General features: G+C 43.7%; 1 protein-coding gene across 1 annotated transcript in view; it reads right to left on the bottom strand.

Moving 5' to 3' along the window:
* Nucleotides 1–20,889, bottom strand: part of LOC133482130 (uncharacterized) — a 240,958-nt gene that overhangs the window by 123,490 nt on the left and 96,579 nt on the right. The gene's annotated exons all lie outside the window — the stretch shown is intronic.

Below are 20,889 nucleotides of genomic sequence, written 5' to 3'. Positions count from 1 at the left end.
AATTAGGGTAACATAATTTAATCCATAATACGGTACTATACTGTTAAAAGAAGTTACAGTCGAGGTACTGTTAAATTACAGTGACAAACTGTAATCGATAGTACAGTAGTATACAGTTAAATATATCATGGTAGACGTACTGTTAAATTAGGGTGACAAGGCTGTAATCCAAAATACGGTACTATACTGTAAATTACAGTAAATACACTGTAAAATAACTGCAAATTACTGGCGTTCCTGCTGCCAGTAATCTTTTTTTTAAAAGATGAAATTCATCAAAATATGTGATAGTCTTGCAATGAGTCTGGCTATGTAAACTGCTTCTAGCCAGCTGAGTGTAGTACAGAAATATCCAGAACTGGAAATTAACAATTGTGTTTCGGCAAAACACACATGATGAATAAATACAATAACCAACAGGGTTTGAGAAGGTCACTGATGGTGTAGCGGTACACTTGCCTGACTTTGGTGCAGGCAGCGTGGGTTCAGTTCCCACTCAGTGACGGTGTGAATGTGAGTGTAAATGGTTGTCCGTGTCTATATGTGCCCTGCGACTGACTGGCGACCAGTTCAGGGTGTAGTCCGCCTTTCGCCCGAAGTCAGCTGGGATAGGCTCCAGCGTCCCGCAACCCTAACCAGGATAAGCGGTGTTGAAAATGGATGGATGGATGGTTTGAGAAGGTAAGCTAAGTCATAACTACGTTACAAATTAGTGAACTTTCGGTTCAATTCTCATGAGGTCATGATTTTAAATGAGGCAAGCTTGGGTTTCCAGCTGAAATAAAATGTAATATCCTGTTCCACTCATTTTTTTAAAGTAAGTAGTAGGTAAGTAAATCCATACACAATTTACCAACCAGATTATTTTCTTGCTTGCTTGCTCGTTCAGGTAAAGATGCAAGATTTAGTGGAGCTGTGGGCACTGGTATTGAGGCGGTTCATATACTGAGTTTCATGCAACTGACATGGGATCAACCCAGTAGTAACAGTTATTCATTCATTTTTCGTACTGCTTATACTCATCAGGGTCGCACCCCGCTAACTGCAGGCGAGAGGCGGGGTACACCCTGAACTGGTCGCCAGCCAATCGCAGAGCACATATAAACAAACAACCATTCACACTCACATTCACAACGACGGGCAATTTTGAGTCTTCATTTAACCTAGCATGCATGTTTTGGGGATGTGGGAGGAAACCAGAGTACCCGGAGAAAACCCACGCAGGCAAGGGGAGAATATGCAAACTCAGAATCAGAATCAGAATCAGAATCATCTTTATTTGCCAAGTATGTCCAAAAAACACACAAGGAATTTGTCTCCGGTCTCCACACAGGTGAGGCCGGATTTGAACCCGGGTCCTCAGAACTGTGAGGCAGACGTTCTAACCAGTCGTCCACCGTGCCGCCAACCCAGTAACATACGCCCTCCAAATAACAGAAGATCTGAATAAGGTATAGTGATTACCTGGAGTAGGATAATTAGTTTAGTAAATGGATGGATGCTTGACTGAGTCTGAATTTGTAAAACATAATGCAAGTGACCTAAATCATATTTTTTCTCTCATGGAGCTCGGTATGGATGTGTATAATGGAAAATGCTTGGAATCATATAGCCACAGATCAAAACCAGGCCTATGTATGACTAAAGATCATATTTGATTTGTGGGCAGACTGGCTGTATCTTGCCATAGTGAGCCAAGATCTTGATTAACGTGTGTGTGTGTGGGGTGGGGGGGGGGGGGACTTTTCAGCAGGCATTTAAAGTAAAAACCACCATCTTACTTCAGACAGAGCAGACCAAAATGATACACGATCAGCCAATCAGTCTTGGAACGCGTAATGTTGACTGTTTTCTTTTGACAGCATGGTAGCTATTGCACTGTCAACCTTCCAAAAACATTTCTCCTTCAGTCATTTCAACTGGTGTAATGTTTATCTTTGAAATCCTGATTAATCACCTTTACACCAAGGTATACAGTAATAAGGATTGTGCTTCTGTGGAATGAACAACACACAATAATGTGCCAAAATCCCCTGACATAATCCCCTGTTGGTATTCACACAATTTTGAGTTGCTTGGTGGGTTGGATGAATGCACTCTCCCACAGTATTGTGGAAAAACCAACACTTATTGGGCATTTTTAGACTTAATTAATTTTACACTGTCAGGGACCTCAGTACAGAGTGGATAATCCATATGCAGCCACAACGGTTTGGCACTCCTCATGCTGGTCATCAGCCTGGTCATAATAGATAAATAAATTGCCGATGGTCGTCAGGGTCCGTTCAGTTTCTGTATGAGCATATAGTTATGTGGTTATGTGGGTTGTTTCTGGTGTTCAGAAAAATGTAATCAAATGTTATAGATTTTGAGCCACTTTTTTTTGTTGGCCTATGATGTCGCAAAATATTTTGCTGAGCTTGTTAGCGGCCCAACGGTACCATGGAAAACAGTGATTTGGATAGCATTACAGCATTGTCCAATTAGTAACGTGATGTACGCTTTACTTATGTCACCACTTAAATTAATAAGTTTTCTACTTATTGCTTTGCATGTTTAAAGAACCAGCAGAAGACTTGTGGGCTTAGCACCAACCACAGAAGTGCACTAGGCCAATTTTGCTGTTACAGTATGTTCCGTCAAATTGAATGACATCACTGTTTCGTCAATTCCAAATGTCTATGTGTGTGTAATGAGTACAAGCTCCACGGTGCAGCTTGGTGCATGGTCAGCTGTTGGCTTGCTCGAGCTGCATGATTGATGGCTTGCAGAGCAATTGGCAGAGTTTTCCACAGCTGCCGTACAGCGTACCTCAGTGCTGCCAAGCAGGCACTTGATATTATTCCATAAAAGGAGAACTGAAGTAGTATGCCTCTCTAGTGCCACGCTATACAGTGCCTATACTTTAACATGAAACTTCTCGTTATAGTAAATCTCACATGCCCATGCATATTATTTACCTACAGTATAAGATCTTTTAAAAATTGCTATAAATAGGCTTAGATTTCTTTGAGATAGATGTACATTTGCTACGACCTGCACATTCTTCCAACCCTCCTGTTTTAAAACACTCCATTGGCTCAGTCGGAAATATGTTCTCTAATAATGGACATGAACAAATGCCACAAAATGCATTTAAAAAATGTTTGTCAAATGCTATAAATACAGGTATTGTGAGTTTTTCTTCCTGAAAGGTACACGATAAGCAATTTTCTTTAATTGCTTGTTTACAAATACTGTAGTTGGGTCTCTGGAGTGCGTGCCGAGGCGGGATTAAGAATGTCAGGCAGTATGTGGTGTTACCAACATTTACCTCACACAGTGCAACACATCTCCTTCGCACAGTGTTGATCAGGTTATTGATTACGGTTATTGATTATTCTTTAATGGCTGTGCGAAGTTGCTGGATATTGGCAGGAACTGGAATATGATGTCATATACGCAGATCTCATGTCTGGTGAATATGCTGGTCATGCAAAAACTGGGACGATTTTAGCTTCCATGAATGTGCCACCCCCCACAGAATGCCGCCCCGGTGGCAGCCCATATCAGAAATGGCCCCTGATTGTCCATAACATACACATGCCCATATCACAACCCACTGCCGCCATGGGTCACTCAATCCACAACATTGATATAAGCAAATCACTCACCCACACAACGCCATACACGCTATTTACCATCTGTCGTGTACACCGAAAACCTTCATTCTCCGTGAAGAAACACCTCTACATAAGTGTCGGACAGCATCAAATGTGAGCATTTGCCCACACCAGTAGATCATAATGAGGATGATGAGCATGTCGATGAGCTTCCCCGAGTTGGTTGGCGGGTTGGAAGTACGGCCAAATTCTCTGAAACGCTTTTGAAGTCATCTTATGGTATGGAAATGAATATTCAATTCACAGACAACATCTCTGGTAGACATTCCTGCAGTCAGCATGGAAATTGAACACTCTTTCAAAACTTTGCTGAGTTGTATGATGCAGTGCACTTCTACACCACTGCAAACTACAACCCAAATAATGCATACTGTATATCGTTAAATGAATACCTCTCTGACAATGTCAATCAGAATTGAACAATTTGAGGTTCGGAAAGCTATTTTGCATTGGCTCTCAATAGATTTTGCAAGTGGTCATAATGTTGTGCCCGTAAATGTGAGCCATAGATTTAACTGGTGTATTGAGCTAGTGGGGCGAAGTCCTTCCCAAGAAATTCTTAACATATACTAATCCTGCCAACTCAATGAGTCAGTGGAAAGGTTATTGTATAAGTATGGCTTTGAAAGTCAAACCATATATATGACATGGCTTTAGTAAATCAGATTAGGATTTTATATCCCCCATGGCGAGGTTTGAAAGTGTCCTTAACTGTGAGCTGTTATCACCACACAGAATAAATCCATCTTCTGCTGTTATATAAAGCATTGCTCTGTAATGGACTTGCAGATAATATTGTTACTTTAAATTCCATGATTTGTGTGTGCACTTCAGGTAATATGGTGCCAGGATTGACCTACAATGTGTTATTTTCCAAAAGAAGTCGATGTAGAGTTAAGAATGAGAAAACCCACTGAAGACAGGATGACATCGTGTGTCATCAAGTTGCAAAGATGTGTTGAAAATTAATGACCGTGCCACCGTGCTGCCCATTCTAAATCCACATGCTTTAATATGATGTTGGCCTACCCTTTGCAGCTGTAAGATGCAAATCTTGTGGTAAGCCTTTCAACAAGGTTGAGGAGTGAGTTTATGCGAATTTTGCCCATTCTTCCAGGAGTGCATTTGTGAGGTCCACTGATGTTGGACGAGAAGGCCTGGCTCAGAAACCAAAGGTGTTCAGTCGGGTTGAGGGCAGGACTCTGCGCAGGCCAGTCAAGTTCATCCTTACCAAATTCTCTCATCCATGACTTTATGGACCTTAGTGTATGCACTGGTGCACAGACATGTTGGAACAGGAAGGGGGGATCCTCAAACTGTTTGACTGTCCACAATCTCTTGGCATGCTGAAGCATTCAGAGTTCCTTTCACTGGAGCTCAGGGGCTAATATTTTGGACATTTCCAACTTTGTAGGAACAGTTTGGAGATGGCCCCTTCCTGTTCCAACATGATTGTGCATCAGTGCACAAATCAGGGCTCATCAAGACATGGATGAGAGAGTTTGATGTGGATGAACTTGACTGACCTGCACAAGTCAAAGTTGGCCACTGTCTGTAAAACATCACCATAACAAGATTCAGGGTGAGCTCAACGTGCGTTGTCGCCATTACGTGCACCTAACACATCTCGAAGGTTATTTGAATTAAAAATCCAATGGGCATGGTACGCACAACTTAAAACATTTAGACCAGAGTTATTACAATGTATCAGGGTCTAACTTTGTAATTAAGTCTTTAGCAAGTTCATCACATGCTCGCTAAGCATGCAAGAGGTAGCAGGACTGACCAGATTACATACTGTTGATCGTGTGCACTGGGCACAAGACTAGACCACCGTGTTCGGTGAGCGTAAAAAATATTAATCACCATTATCATGGTATATTGTAATAAAATAGGCTCTTAATAATGCAGATTTTTAGAATATGGCCTATCATAACCGGAAATGTCATTTGTCTTTCTAAAATGTCAATACATACAGTATAGTACATCCATGGTTGCCATTAAACAACAATGCAAGACAATTTGTTGAGTCTTTGTTGGAAAAAAAAAAAGAGTTCTATAAAAAAGTCCAATCCATTTTCAATGTTACGTTTCACAGGAATCCAGAAGAAGAAAAGGCTTAAAAAGGGTTTGTCCCCCCAAAAATGAGAGAAATCATTTCGAACGGTTTGTCCTGGGGCATGTAGACATTCTTAACTCAAAAGAACTTGAAGTCGTGGGCTTGAGATTAAAAAAGGGTTGAATAAGAGTAAAATATTTCAAGACTGACAAAGGAAAAAAAATATATATTTTGACAGAAAGACAGTGACAGAAAATCAAAGTCCACTCGAGTTATTCTGAAACTGACACATATACTGCATGCCGGGACGTGGTTTTACTGCACACAAACATGTCTTAGTCCTTCATGTCTGTCCACTGTTGTGCAGCAAGCTGCTGAGTCATTACAATATGTCAAAAAGTCCACTTAGTAGCACCTCTGGGAAAATTAGTAAAAAAAATGCAAAAAATGGCAACCTTTTCAAGGACGCGTCACACTGAGAGAGATTGAGCTACCTCACAAGGCAGCAAGCAACAAACTTCAGACATTCACAGAAAGTAGCTGAACTTTGTCCAAAAAGATGCACGTGCTTACTTTGACTGGAGGTTCTGAGTCACTATTGTCTCAAGGCCTTCACTGGGAGTTCCACTTGGACAGCTTTACCTTCCATAAACATGAGGGAGGGAAGGGAGAACTCAGGACATGCTTTATTTTATGAGACAAAAATGTAGTTCCGCCCCAAAATGTTATGGACTCCATCTTGGCCAATGCTTAAACCTCAGCACCAACGGCATTTTAATGAAACTACATTTCTGCGTTTAATTAATGTATACAGTATACCTAGCAAATCTCCTTGAGGCATATTGTCTATGTCTTACTGTATATCCAAATATGATAAATTTCACATTTTTTTTTTTTTTTTACAAATCTATACTCCCTACATCATCTGTTATTCTTATGCATTATAAACCAATTTAAAGTGTTGGAAATAGCTTGAGAACAAATCTATTAATTTTCTTGAACACTTGAACTGTTCCTCACTACACGGGAGATTAGAAGTCTGTAGTCACAAGATTGAAAATTATGGATTTTTTTTAGACAATAAAAAGTGTAAATAGTTAGGTAAGATACATTTGAGTATGCCTGTTTTGTTAAAAAATGGTTACTCTAATGCTTCGGTGCAGAAGGACCTGGACAGCCATGCAGGTAAATTTGTGTGCAGATTAATTTCCACCTATTACACTACTTAGTCAGCTCATTGTTTTATTTATAGCATTACTCATGGCTCTTCGACCTTTGACAAAGTGTTTGTGAAAATGATGTAACCGCAGTGGTTTTCTTTTGTGAAGTGAAGGCTTTCTGTCTTGTTCGGGGGTCGGAACAAACAGACATTGATAGGCACGTTTGCTGGCGGCGACGTGACCGTACCATTTTAATCAGTGAAAGGATATATTACCTTTCACTGATGCGTTTTTGGCAGTCTGGAGCCCAGGGACCTCAGCTGGCTACTACCATGCCATCCACCAGGCCTGGGGAAAATTTGAATTCTATTTCTATATTTCAATTTTGAATACTTCCTGATCCATACACACTACATTCAGATATAGATATTGTCAGGTAGGTGGGAAATCTTAACTCAATTTTCACATTTTCAAACCAGCATCATTTACCTCAAGAATTTGGATTAGCAGGCAAAGTTATGCAGGATTAGCATAACTGAGACAATTGTTTTGGCTCAATCTTAAAAATAGAGAACATAAATTCCATGGAGGCACACTTAGTTACGATTCAACTGTTTATCAATTATTAAGAAAATTGATCTAATTATTGTTGTGACTGAGGTCCTTTGTGTGTGAGTATTGTGAATGGCTTGGTTTCCAAACCATTCCCGTTGGCCACGAGGCCTAGTCCCTTTGCTCTTACGGACAAGCTTCCATTTATTTTGGCTCAATGAACTGGTTATGCCCTGCGATTGGCTGGCAACCAGTTCTGGGTGTACCCCGCCTCCTGCCCGATGATAGCTGGGATAAGGCTCCAGCACGCCCGCGACCCTAGTGAGGAGAAGCGGCTCAGAAAATGGATGGATGGATGAACTGGTTATATGTGAATATATGTTACAGTTCTTTTCCAAAAGGAGAAAAAACCCAAATCAATCAGTTGCCAAAACATTCTTTGTGTACAGACTCTATTATCTCTTGTTGAACATGTTCGGACTGAGCCAATGAACTGTTTTAATATAAAAAAAAAAAAGAACATTTGCAAAAGTTGTAGGTGTGGGTTAAGGCTGGGCGACATGACCTGAAATTTATATTTAAGGTATAAATTGAATCCCTTGGTAACAGTATATATTGCGATATAAACTTAAGTGTAAAACTGTTAATGGAAGTATTTTTGAATGGGTTGTATTGATCTTTAGCAAAGCTAAATTGATTTTTTTTAAAACGATATACACAACAACAAAAAACAAAGTTATGTCATTTTGAAAACAATGTGCTAATCTCAAATTCAAAAAACAAATTCAGCGCTCTATTATGCAAAGAAACACAATTAACATTATTGATATTCTTCTTTTCCTTTCGGCTTGTCCCTTTAGCGCGTCATCCTTTTCCATGTAAGCCAATCTCCTGTAACCTCCACTCTAACACCAACTGCTCTCCTGTCTTCCCTCACTAACATCTATCAACCTCTTTGGTCTTCCTCGAGCTCTCTTGCTCTTAGTCTCTATCTCTCATCTGGATGTACAAACATGGAAATCTGCTCTCTCTAACTTTCATCGAACAAAGCTAACAACAAATTTGAATCCGAATAAACAACTAACCTTGGTGTCCCTCTGATGAGCTCATTTCTACTTGTGGTCTTTTCAGTGCCATTGTCTCTAATCTGTACATCATGGCTGGCCTCACCGCTGTTTTACAAACTTTGCCCTTCATCCTTGCAGAGACTCTTCTGTCACATAAGACACCTGACACCTTCCTCCACTCGTTACAACCTGCTGGGACCCGTTTCTTCACTTCCTTACCACACACACCATTTCTCTGGACTGTTGACCCCAAGTATTTTAAGTCCTCCACTCTCGCTATCTTTTCTACCTGAAGACTCATTTTTCCCCCTCCACCCTTCTCATTCATGGACATATATTCTGTCTTACTTCAGATAATCTTCATTTCTCTCCTTTCCAGTGCAGGCCTCCACCTTTCTAACTGTTCTTCCACCTGCTCCATGCTTTCATTGTAGATCACGTCATCTGCGAACATCATGGTCCATGGGGATTCCAGTCTAACCTCATCTGTCAGCCTATCCATCACAACTGCAAACACAAAGGGCCTCAGACCTGATCCATGATGCAGTCCCACCTCCACCTTAAATTCCTTAAATTCACAGCTACAGCACACCTCACCGCTGTTCTGCTGGCCTCACACGTCCTGTACTGTTCGAACATAATTCTCTGCCACTCCAGATTTCTGCATGAAGTACCACAGTTCCACTCTGTCATAGGCTTTCTCTCGATCGACAAAGACACAGTGTAGCTCTGACCTTCTCTGCACTTCTACATCAACACCCTCAAGGCAAATGCAGACCCTTTCCAAAAAATGTAAATATCATGGAAAAGTTTATTTATTTTCATAATTCAATTAAAAAGTTAAACTTTAAAAGATTATAGATTCAGGGCCACAATTTAAGCAATTTCAAGTATTTATTTGTTTATTTTTACATCATTTGGGCTTCCACCTCATAATACCCATGAAATCAGCAATTCAAAAAATACTGTGAAGAAATCACCATTGCCTTTGTTTGTAGAAAAAAAAAGAAAGAAATTAGGGTCACATGATTCAATCCAAATATGGTACTTTCAAAATGATTTTTCTTTGCTTTAATCACTGCCTGGATGCGCTGTGGCATTGAAGCAATCAGCCTGTGGCATTTCCTTGATGCGTGCTGTCAGTTCTACTTTGTTTTTGGGTCTGGTGCCCCTCCATTTCCTCTTGATACTGTAATACCCCTTAGGTTCTCAGTGGGGTTTAGATACGGCGAGATGGCTGGCCAGTCAAGCACTGTAATGGCATGGGCTTCAAACCAGGTTTTGGTGCTTCTGGCGGTATGGGCAGGGGCCAGATCCTGCTGGAAGATGAAATCTGCATCTCCATACAGATTCTCAGCAGAATGAATCTTGAAGTCCTCTAAAACATTCTGGTAGACTGTTGCGGTGACCTTGGATTTAAGATAGCAGAGTTTACCAACACCTGCAGTGGCCATTGCACCCCAAATAATGACTGACTGTGGATATTTCACACTGGACCTCAAGCAGCTTGGGTTCTGTTCTTCACCCGTCTTCCTCCAAACCCTTGGACCTTGATTCCCGAATGAAAGGAACACTTTACTTTCATCAGAAAAGAGGTCCATGGACCACTGGCCAAGAGTCCAGTCTTTCTTCTCTTTGGCCCAGTTGAGACACGTCCTACTTTGGCTCAGGTTCCTCAGGTTCAGAAGTGGCTTGACCCGAGGAACCCGATAGTTGTAGCCCATCTCCCGGATCCAATGAATGTGGTGTTTTTTTAAGCTGTGACTCCCGCCTTATTCCACTCTGATAATTCGCTGAATTCTTTCTCTCCTTCTTTATTGTCCAACCTGGCATACATAATCATATACCTATTATTTGACCTTTGGAACTGGAACACACTGTCATATACGCCGATCCTAAGCATCCCAAACATGCTCAATGGGTGACATGTCCGGGGAGTATGCTGGCCATGCAAGAATTGGGTTTTCAGTTTCCAGGAATTGTGTACAGATTCTTGCAACATGGGGCCGTGCATTATCATGCTGCAACATGAGGTGATGGTCGTGGATGAATGGCACAACAATGGGCCATCTCTGTGGATTCAAAATGCCATCAATAAAATGCACCTGTATTCATTATGTGGGGCCGTTAGGGACATTATTCAGGATTAGCTCTCACACTTACTATTCAAATGCTTTCACACACACACACACACACACAAACTACTGAAAGGCTCTCATAAGGACTACTCAAACACTCTCATTAACACTACTCAAACACTCTCATTCGCACGACTCTTTCTCTCATTAACACTACTCAAATGCGTTCACGCGAGCATGTGAATCACATTCTCATACACATCACAGGCATTCACAAGTTCCTGTCAATAATGCTCACGCACACGTCGATTACGCTCACACGCTTTTATTAGGTAGTTCAATTCCATCCATCCATCCATTTTCTGAGCCGCTTCTCCTCACCAGGGTCGCGGGCGTGCTGGAGCCTATCCCAGCTGTCATCGGGCAGGAGGCGGGGTACACCCTGAATTGGTTGCCAGCCAATCGCAGGGCACATAGAAACAAACAACCATTCACACTCACAGTCATGCCCACGGGCAATTTAGAGTCTCCAATTAATGCATGTTTTTGGAATGTGGGAGGAAACCGGAGTGCCCGGAGTTCAATTCAAAAAGTGAAATTACAGAGATGAACCGCACACTGCACACACTCAGAGTTAAGTATTTCATATTTAAAATATGTATTATTTTGATGATTATAACACATAGCAAATAAAAAAAAAATCCCCATATTGCGAAACTAAAATATAACTCCAAACAAAATGGTGAATTAATTCAAGAAATAAAGTGATTTTTAATGTAGAAATTAGGCTGGAATTTGCCCTCTGAAAAGTACTTCAGTGTTTAATCACTCTATGAGTAGTGAAGAAAACCTTTTCAACTATAATCTAATTTATTGAGATGTACCTATATTAAAACAAGTCATGAAATATTTGACTCTGACTGTGTGTAGTCTGGAGTGCATATTTATGACACGAGTTTCACTACGACAATTAAATTCCTTCATTCCCTTTTGCCACCTCAATAGGTATACCGGCGTAGGGGAGCTTAAACATGACTATCCTGCCTGCAACGAAGCGTATAAGTTTCAGATTGTAACGCAGCGGTGTTGAAACTCTGTCTTGAGTCCAGGAGTAAACACACGTCCACTGCGCTTTAGCCCGAAAGGCACATTTATTCGGCAGCATCCGCGTCCGATTAATGGCGTCTCGCTCTTGATAGCCGAGCAGCCCAGCCCTACGTCAAACACAGGGTTAGGGTTAGGGTTAGGGTTTCTTCTGATCATCCTTAAGATGGTTCTACACCTTCATTGGAGTCCAGCGGTGTTTGATTATACTGATTGGACTTGATTAGGAAAGCCATACCGCTGTCTATATAAGACCTTACAGCTCACAGTGAATGTCAGAGCAAATGAGAATCATGAGGTCAAAGGAACTGCCTGAAGAGCTCAGAGACAGAATGGCAGAGGATCCCCAAATCCAGGTGTTGCATCATTCCCAAAAAGCCTCATGGCTGTATTAGCTCAAAGGGGTGCTTCTACTAAATACTGAATACTTATGGCTGTGTGATATTTCAGTTTTTCGTTTTTAATAAATCTGCAAAAATTTCAACAATTCCGTTTTTTCTGTCAATGTGGGGTGCTGTGTGTACATTAATGATTTTAGCAAATGGCTGCAATATAAAAAAGAGTGAACATTTTAAGGGGGTCTGAATACTTTCCTTACCCACTGTATAATTGGCCTGACAGAGATGTGACTACAATCTCAAGACAAAATTGGCAGCATGTTACAATGGAATTGTAAGTTAACTGTTTAAGAAGTTAATGGCAAGAGGGAAGAAGCTGTTGGAATTTCCGCTTGTTCTAGTTTGCATTTTTCGATAGAGCCTACTTGAGGGAAGGAGCTGGAAGAGGTGTGGACCAGGATGTGGAGGGTCCAAGAGGATTTTGCATGCTCTGGTCTTAGTTCTGGCAGTCCTCAAGGGTGGATAGGGGGGGTACCGACAATTTTTGCAGCAGTTTTGAATTTGTCCTTTTTGTGGCAGCACATAACCAGGCTGTGATTGATTAACACAGGACTGATTGGATGACTGCTGTGTAGAACTGCCTTAACAGCTCCTGTGGCAGGCCATCCTTTCTCAGAAGCCGCAGGAAGTACATCTTCTGCTGGGCCATTTTGAGGATGGAGTTGATGTTGGTCTCTCACTTCAGGTCCTGAGAGACTGTAATACCCAGGAACTTGAAGGTCTCGACGGTTGACACAGGGGAGTTGGACAGCTGTGGCTAAGGATGCCTCCTGAAGTCCACGATCATTTCTACAGTCTTGAGCATGTCCAGCTTCAGGTTGTGTCGGCTGCACCACAGCTCCAGCCGCTCCACTTCCTGTCGATATGCAGACTCGTCACCGTCTTTGATGAGGCCGATGACTGTGCTCGTCTGCAAACTTCAGGAGTTTGGCAGCTGCACGTCTAGCCACACTCTCCTCTACCTTACAGTCAGTAACCTCCTTCAGATTACATCATCTGTGCAAAATGTATTCCACCTGCTACCTCCGCCCTTGTAGGTCACCGTATGTTCCTGCCTCTTCTGAAAGAAAGTGTTCGCAACAGGTATTTCCATCATTTTTGCAACATCTGACCCTCCAAGTTCCTTTCCTGTGTGCCGAACTTACTCATCAGTTCTTTATCAACCTCGTTTCCTTCACCAACATGTTCATTACAATCTGCACCAATCACGACTCTCTCTCTATCTGGGATGCTCTCAACTGCTTTGTAAAGCAGTAAATTTCGTTATTTAAAAATGTCTCTTTCACTCTAGGTCACATCTTACCTGTAGGGCATAACCACTATTTACATTAAACATAACACCCTCAATTTCAAGTTTCAGCCTCATCACTTGATATGACACTCTTTTCAGCTGAATTTCCACCGGTGTCCTGTAGGTCAACGGCGCCGGTGGTGAATGCTGTTAACGCGGGCCACGACTGATTCGGTATGAAATTCTTTGGATGAACACTCATACTTGTTTGGTTTTCAAACGCGTGTGCTTGCGGTGCAGCTGTTATTATTTTCTAAAACACACTTGTTAAATTGCCTGCTAATTTACTGTTCATAGGTGGTTATTGTTGTGAGATTTGCTTGATGTCCATCCGAGGCTTCGTAGGTCATCTGACGACGTAGTGTTGACATAAAGCAGGAATTATGTGACTAGCTATAGAGCTAACGTGTGTTTGTGACTGCATGGGAAGTTAAAAAGTGTCATGCCATTGCCAATACCAGCCCATCCTCGTTCCTTTTCATGAGTTACTCTCCGCTGTAATGTAGTCACAGCCAGATATCAGTGAAAATCCTACTGTACCATCAAAGTACCTAATGTGGTGTTTATCTTAACAGTTAGCATGGGTTGACCGTCTGCTAAAAATCAGTCCTCCTCCTCCTATTCTGTGTATCATGTCAGTTGTTGACTTTTGGCTGCAATGGAGGTGAATACTGGTGACTACGCAATCGCAAAATGCCAGTCCCTCTGTGACTTTTTTTCCTCTCTTTTCTCTTCCCCTTCACCACTCCCCAGTCAGCAAACTCACTGTACTGTATGTCGCCTCAGAAAAGCACGTCAGCCAGCAGTTGCTAACGTCTGACAAATATCATCCGAAAAGCGTATATTTCCCAGCGTCATTAAATATTTTAGCAAGGTCTGTTTTGCGTCGGTTCAGCTGGCCAATCCCGTGTTGTGTGGGTGGGAACTTACCGGTCAGAGTGCAGCAGCTGCACAAATTGTTCACAGCTGTATTAATTTACAGCATCAGCCTGCTGTTCGCCACTGGCATTTTTCAGGTAAGTTATCATTTTAATTAAGTGAGCAGAAAATGACAATGTTGTCATAGGGAATAAAGATGTGTATTACTGTAGGAACAAACCGAGGTATTGACTTTAATAATTGTTTGCTATGTGTGGTACATTCATCTCACTCTAACAGCTGATGTCACTCAAAACCAATCTGTGTGTCACATGGGTTTGAATGATGAAATGTAGGCGATGACATAAGATATTGAAGTAATGCCCATCGAGACTTTTTTTTTTCCCACTCTGCAGACTGTCAAAGGAGGAATCAAGTACGCAGAGGCGGTGGAACTGGGGGGGCCACTGGGGGCACGTGTCCCTAGGCTATGTGTGTGATCTGCCCCTTTTATGCACCTTTTCATGAATGGAAAATGGCCCTGTTAAGGAGTGGGAAATGCCTTGGCAATATATTTTGTATTGTACAGGACCAGCCACGCATGGCACACATTTAACGAGTCAATGCAAAAACGTCCAAGTGCACCAAACCGGAAATTGCATCATAGAAGGAGACATCCAGAGATCAACGAATACATTTTGCTCATCAATATCACCTCTCGCCCAAAGATAGCTGGGATAGGCTCTAGCATGCCAGTGACCCGTGTGAGGATAAGCGGTACAGAAAATGGATGGATGAAAGTTGACACTTTTCCTCCAGTAAACAAAAAATACAAGCGATTCTTTGAAAAGCAATTTACCAACTTAAAGAGAAATGTGTAAGTTGTAAAAAAGAATAACTGAACTTTGCAAGTACTGTCCTGTGCAAGTAGTGTTCCTTGTGCTTTTTCATCATGGTCATGGTAGTATAACTGTGAAGGAAGTATTGTTTGACAAAGATTGAGACTTTGATTGAGACTTAAACCAAATACAGCTTAGTGGGAGCTTGAAGTGATGGGTAGCTTTTCTCTTTTTTCCCTCTCGTCAATATTGACTTTGTTAATTCCCTGCCTGAGACAAAGCGCTACATGGAATGTACAAACATGACACTGTGAAGACAACAATGCTGTTTCTCTACAGTGTATCTCAGTACCATGGTAACTCCTTGCATGGAGGTAAGGAAACTGCGTCCCTGGCAGAGAACAAAGTTTCTGTCTGCTGACAGATGCCGTCTGGCAAAGGTGGTATGGGGTATGGGGGTTGGGAGGGGTCCAATATGTGGAAGACATCAACTTTTCACACATATGCATGCATGCATGCACCTGCCCACTTACTCACTGCTTCTGAAGAAAAACAATCCCGTGGCTGGTGATGACATCAACAAGGAATTCTCCCCCCCCCCCCCCTTTTTTTTCAAAGTTTAGCTCATCTTCATGACCATTCAACCACATTGACTCCTGTGAACTTTATTCAGCAGACTGTGAAATAGGTTATTTCATGCCAAGTTATTGTCACGTTCTCACGGGAACACAGTTGTTAGGGATATGTGTTCAAGTACACATTTACAGGAATGGAAGAAAGTTGAGTCGCTTGCCCTTTGCGACGATAACAGTATCAATTCTTCTGGGGAGACTTTTGAGAGAATTTTGGAGTGTGTGAGACCCTTGATTTATTTATTATACTGTATTTATGAGTTTATTTCAATGGGATGGTGCGAATCAATACACCAGCAAAGTTTCCCATGAACATATTTAGCCCAATGCTAATTTTCATCTGTAGTCCTATACAGGAAACCGAAAAGCACATAAAGTGCAGTTAAATAAACAAAACCATGAGAATAAATGTTCAATAAAAAAACAAGCATAAAACATAAAACAAGCATTGTAAAATGGGCAAGGTGAAACTTAGCCATAAAGTGCTTACAAGAAAGTGGCTGTCATCAGGGGCTTTTTATGAAATGCCGGTATCAGTGGGGTCTTACTTTTCATCAGTGTTGATTTTTAGATTCCTTTATAAAAATATATTTGCGCGATCTTTTTGTTTAGATTTCGGCTTCGACTTCCGTATTGGGCGCCGCTGCGCCCATCTAACGTAACCACGAGTGACGTTTGACCCCAGTTCAACAATCAAACGATACAAGCCAGTCACATGACCGCACACAAAGTCTTCAATTGGGCTTCACGGGCCTCCCAAATTGACACATATTTTTTTTTAAAACAGCTGAGCATGACTCGTGTTTACATTTCAGACTACGAAAAACAACAGCTTCATCATGAAGTGTAGTCTTGTGTCCGCCCAAACTTGGATATTTCAGCCGACGGGAGCTGTGGCCGTAAGGTGGTCGGTGCCTGTCGGCAATCCCCGAACCCGTTGGTGGACACCAGCAGTGAGAGATGCCGTCAAGCTGAAGAAGGAGTCCTATCGGGCCTTTTTGGCCTGTGGGACTCCTGAGCCAGCTGATGGGTACCAGCTGGCCAAGTGGAATGCAGCTTTGGTGGTCGCTGAGGGAAATACTCGAACATGGGAGGAATTCGGTGAGGCCATGGAGAACGATTTCCGGACACCTTCGAGGAAATTCTGGTCCACCATCCAGTGTCTCAGGTGGGGGAAGCAGTGCACCATCAACACTGTGTATAGTGAGGATCGAGCACTGCTGACCTCGACTCGGGATGTTGTGAGCAGGTGGGGAGAATACTTCGAAGACGTCCTCAATTCCACCGACACGCCTTCCCATGAGGGAGTCTGGGTTCTCTGAGGCGGGCTCTCCTATCTCTGGGGTTGAGGTCACCGAGGTGGTTAAAAGCTCCTCGGTGCCAAGGCCCGGAGATTCGCCCGGAGTTCAATAAGGCTCTGGATGTTGTGGGGCTGTCCTGGTTGACACGCCTCTCCAATATCGCGTGGACATCGGGGACAGTGTCTCTTGATTGGCAGACTGGGGTGGTGGTCCCCCTTTTTGAGAAGGAGGACCGGAGGGTGTTTTCCATCTACAGGGGGATCACCCTCCTCAACTTCCCTGTTAAGGTCTATTCAGGGGTGCTGGAGAGGATAGTCCGTCGGGCAACTGAATCTCAGATTCAGGAGAAGCAGTGTGGTTTTCGTCCAGGCCTTGGAACAGTGGACCAGCTCTACACCCTCGGCAGGGTCCTCGAGCGTGGATGGGAGTTTGTTCAACCAGGCTACCTGTGTTTTGGGGACATGGAGAAGGCGTTCGACCGTGTGGGGGCGCTTTGGGAGTATGGGGTGTTCGGTCCCTGTACGACCAGTCTCAGAGTTTGTTCAGCATTGCTGGCAGCAAAGTCGGACTCGTTTCCGGTGAGGGTTGGACTCCGTCAAGGCTGCCCTTCGTCACAGATTCTGTTCATAACCTTTATGGACAGCCGAGGCGTAGAGAGGGTCCAGTTTGGGGGTCTCAGTATTGCATCTCTGCTTTTTGCAGACGATGTGGTTCTGTTGGCTTCATCAAGCTGTGATCTCCATCTCTCAATGGAGCGGTTTGCAGTCGAGTGTGAAGCGGCTGGGATGAGAATCAGCACCTCCAAATCTGAGACCATGGTCCTCAGTCGGAAAAGGGTGGAGTTCCCTCTCCAGGTCGGGGATGAGATCTTCCCCCAAGTGGAGGAGTACAAGTATCTTGGGGTCTTGTTCGCAAGTGAGGGAAGAATGGAACGGGAGATCGACGGGCAGATTGGTTCAGTGTCTGCAGTGATGCGTACTTTGTATCTTAATTTACCCGTCGATCTACTTTCCTACCCTCACCTATGGGGCACGAGCTGTGGGTCGTGACCAAAAGAACAAGAACCCGGTTGCAAGCAGGGTTAGATGCTTGGTCATCCGGGAGGTGCATCTGATTAGGATACCTCCCAGACACCTCCCCGGTGAGGTGTTCCGGGCACATCCCTCCGGGAGGAGACACCGGGGACCACCCAGGACACGCTGGATAGACTACGTCTCTCGGCTGGCCTGGGAATGCCTCAGGATCCTCTCGGAAGAGCTGGATGAACTGGCTGGGGTAAGGGAAGTCTGGGCCTCCCTGCTAAAGCTACTGCCCCCGTGACCCGACCTCGGATAAAGGGGAAGAAAATGGATGGATGTATGGATGGAAATCAAATTCAAAGAAGAGTCTATTTTAACCTGAGGACTGAATGCAAATATCTTCATATCCAGTACACACACATTCATCCAGCCGTCCATGTGTGTGGTGTTTTCATGCGTTTGTAAGTTTACACGGATTTGTGAGTTCAATGAGTCCACATAAGGAAAACAGAGTAAACTGAAATCGGGCCCCATGTAGTTTGCCTACAGGGTAAACCTTTCAGTGGATAATGAGACATCAGGGCCTCAGGATGTTGCCTTTGCCTGCACAAATAGGTCTGGTAGTTTTTTTTTTTTTTTGTCTAACTCAGACGATATAATTCCTGTTGTCATGCCTCAGGGCCAATTAAGCAGTCCTCATATAGGTCCATCCATGAGGGGCCCTGTGCTAAATTCCTGTTGGGATTAGGTAATAGAAAGCAGCCACGTATTGTATGTACTGTACTGTATCTATTTAGAATAAAATGTACTGTATGCATATTTATTCAGATAACCGACATAAACTGTATCTGGATTCAAAACATCTGCATTGCTGTGAGTTAAAGGTCCCCTTCCATCAGAATCCTTTTTTTTCTACTGATTTTTGCATAACACAGGTCAAAACTAGTCTGTGATGTGGTTTGAGGTTGACATCTACTGTATGCGGTTTGTCATTTTAAATGCAAAAGCCTTTGCACACCAAAACCTCTTGCACAGGACAGGATTTTGGTAATTATAAGCACAAATTCATATATTATACCTGACCACTTTGTGGCTGTTACCTGCCCACTCAGCGGAAATGCAACACGGCATTTCCGGGTTTTAAGCGAGCGAGTCTCAGCCGCTGCAGAGCTGTCTAAAAAATAACCACGTTATGTTTTACAACAATACTTAACTAATTTTGTCATTTTTAATGCAATTGTGGAGGATGAAATAGCAAAGCATTGTCATCAGCAATGGTAGTCACGCCCAGTTCCATTCACATGAATCGGAATAGCCCCCACTCATGTCCCACGTCACTACCACAGCACTCCATAGTGGCCGGCGAGAAAGTGTTCTGAGCGGCCACGGCGACGCTCGTCCCCTGCGGCTTCACACAGCACAGTGAGAGTGCTGTGAAGCACTCTCTCGCCGCTGACGACCCACTGAAGAGGAGGACCGAGGTGACATGTCGGTGCGGTGTGGGTGAGGCGAGTACCTGTTCATTGTATATAAATCACTGTAAAATACAATTTGCCAAGCGTTCGATTGTTGGCCCACTAACAGAAAACGTGAGCTGAGATTGGACGTGAGTGACAATAAAAAGAGAGGGGAATATTTTGAGCTCGTCATCTGCTCCCATTCATATGGATGTAAGTGGTTGCGACGACCATCGCTGGCAACAATAGACACAATTACATTATCCATCCATCCATTTTCTACCACCTATCCAAGGTCGGGTCGTTCCCGGGGCGTTCGCAGGCCAGCCGAAGGATGTAGTCTCTCCAGCATGTCCTGGCTCGTCCCCGGGGTCTTCTCCCGGTGGGACGTGCCTGGAACACCTCACCAGGAAGGCGTCCGGGAGGCATCTGAATCAGATGCCCCAGCCACCTCATCTGGCTCCTCTCGATGTGGAGGAGCAGCAGCTCTACTCTGTGATACTCCTGGATGACCGAGCTTCTCACCCTATCTCTAAGGGAGAGCCCGGACACCCTGCGGAGGAAACTCATTTCGGCCACTTGTATCCGGGATCTTGTTTTTTCGGTCACGACCCACAGCTCGCAATGAGTGAGTGTCCCCACACCCAGCGAATAAGTCCCAGGGGGGGGTGTCTGCAGAGACATGCAAATGAACTTTTTCACATGCACAATAACCGTCAGAAGTCTCTCAGTAATTGCTGTGGTGGACCCGGCCCCAAATTGAGAGGTGGGGTCGGGCCCAGGAGTCCACCCAAGAGTGGCCCGATGGACGGAACACCTCCCACACCGAGGGACCCAAGGTGGTCCACCGGCCCCATCGAGGAGTCCCGAAAACCAGCCACCCACAGGAGGATGCAGGGACCCAATGGCACACCCCCAGCCACTCCCCACGCCCCCTACCTACACAGATCCACCCCACCCCACCAACACCACCCTCCCCCACCCACACCAGGAGAACGAGATGCCCCCCACCAACCCGCTACGCCCACAATGTAGCCAGTCCCCACCCAGCCCGAAGGCGAGACGGTGCCCCCCGTTTGGTGGAAAGGAGGGCGGATCGGGCGCCCAACAAGGGACCTATAAGCGGGGCAATCTGGAGAGCAGCTGCACACCAAACAGCCATCCAGCTAGAGGGGCCCGGCCCCAGGAGAAAAAACAACCAAGTGCATAAATTAAATCAAGTACATGTGATCAAATATGACATCATAAAAGTTTATTTACAGAAGGAATTGTTCTGTGAATTTAAACAACTTTTTGCGTTCAGTGCAGCACCCTTGTGTCGCTGGCCTTTTTTATATTTGGCATTCACCTGCTCACAGTTTACGATGGACTGTCAACATGTTATATTTTCTACTGACACATTACTGGCAAAC

Source organism: Phyllopteryx taeniolatus, chromosome 8 (genome assembly GCF_024500385.1).
Source record: "Phyllopteryx taeniolatus isolate TA_2022b chromosome 8, UOR_Ptae_1.2, whole genome shotgun sequence".
In the NCBI taxonomy this organism is placed as follows: domain Eukaryota; kingdom Metazoa; phylum Chordata; class Actinopteri; order Syngnathiformes; family Syngnathidae; genus Phyllopteryx; species Phyllopteryx taeniolatus.
This window is presented reverse-complemented; position numbering and strand designations above follow the sequence as displayed.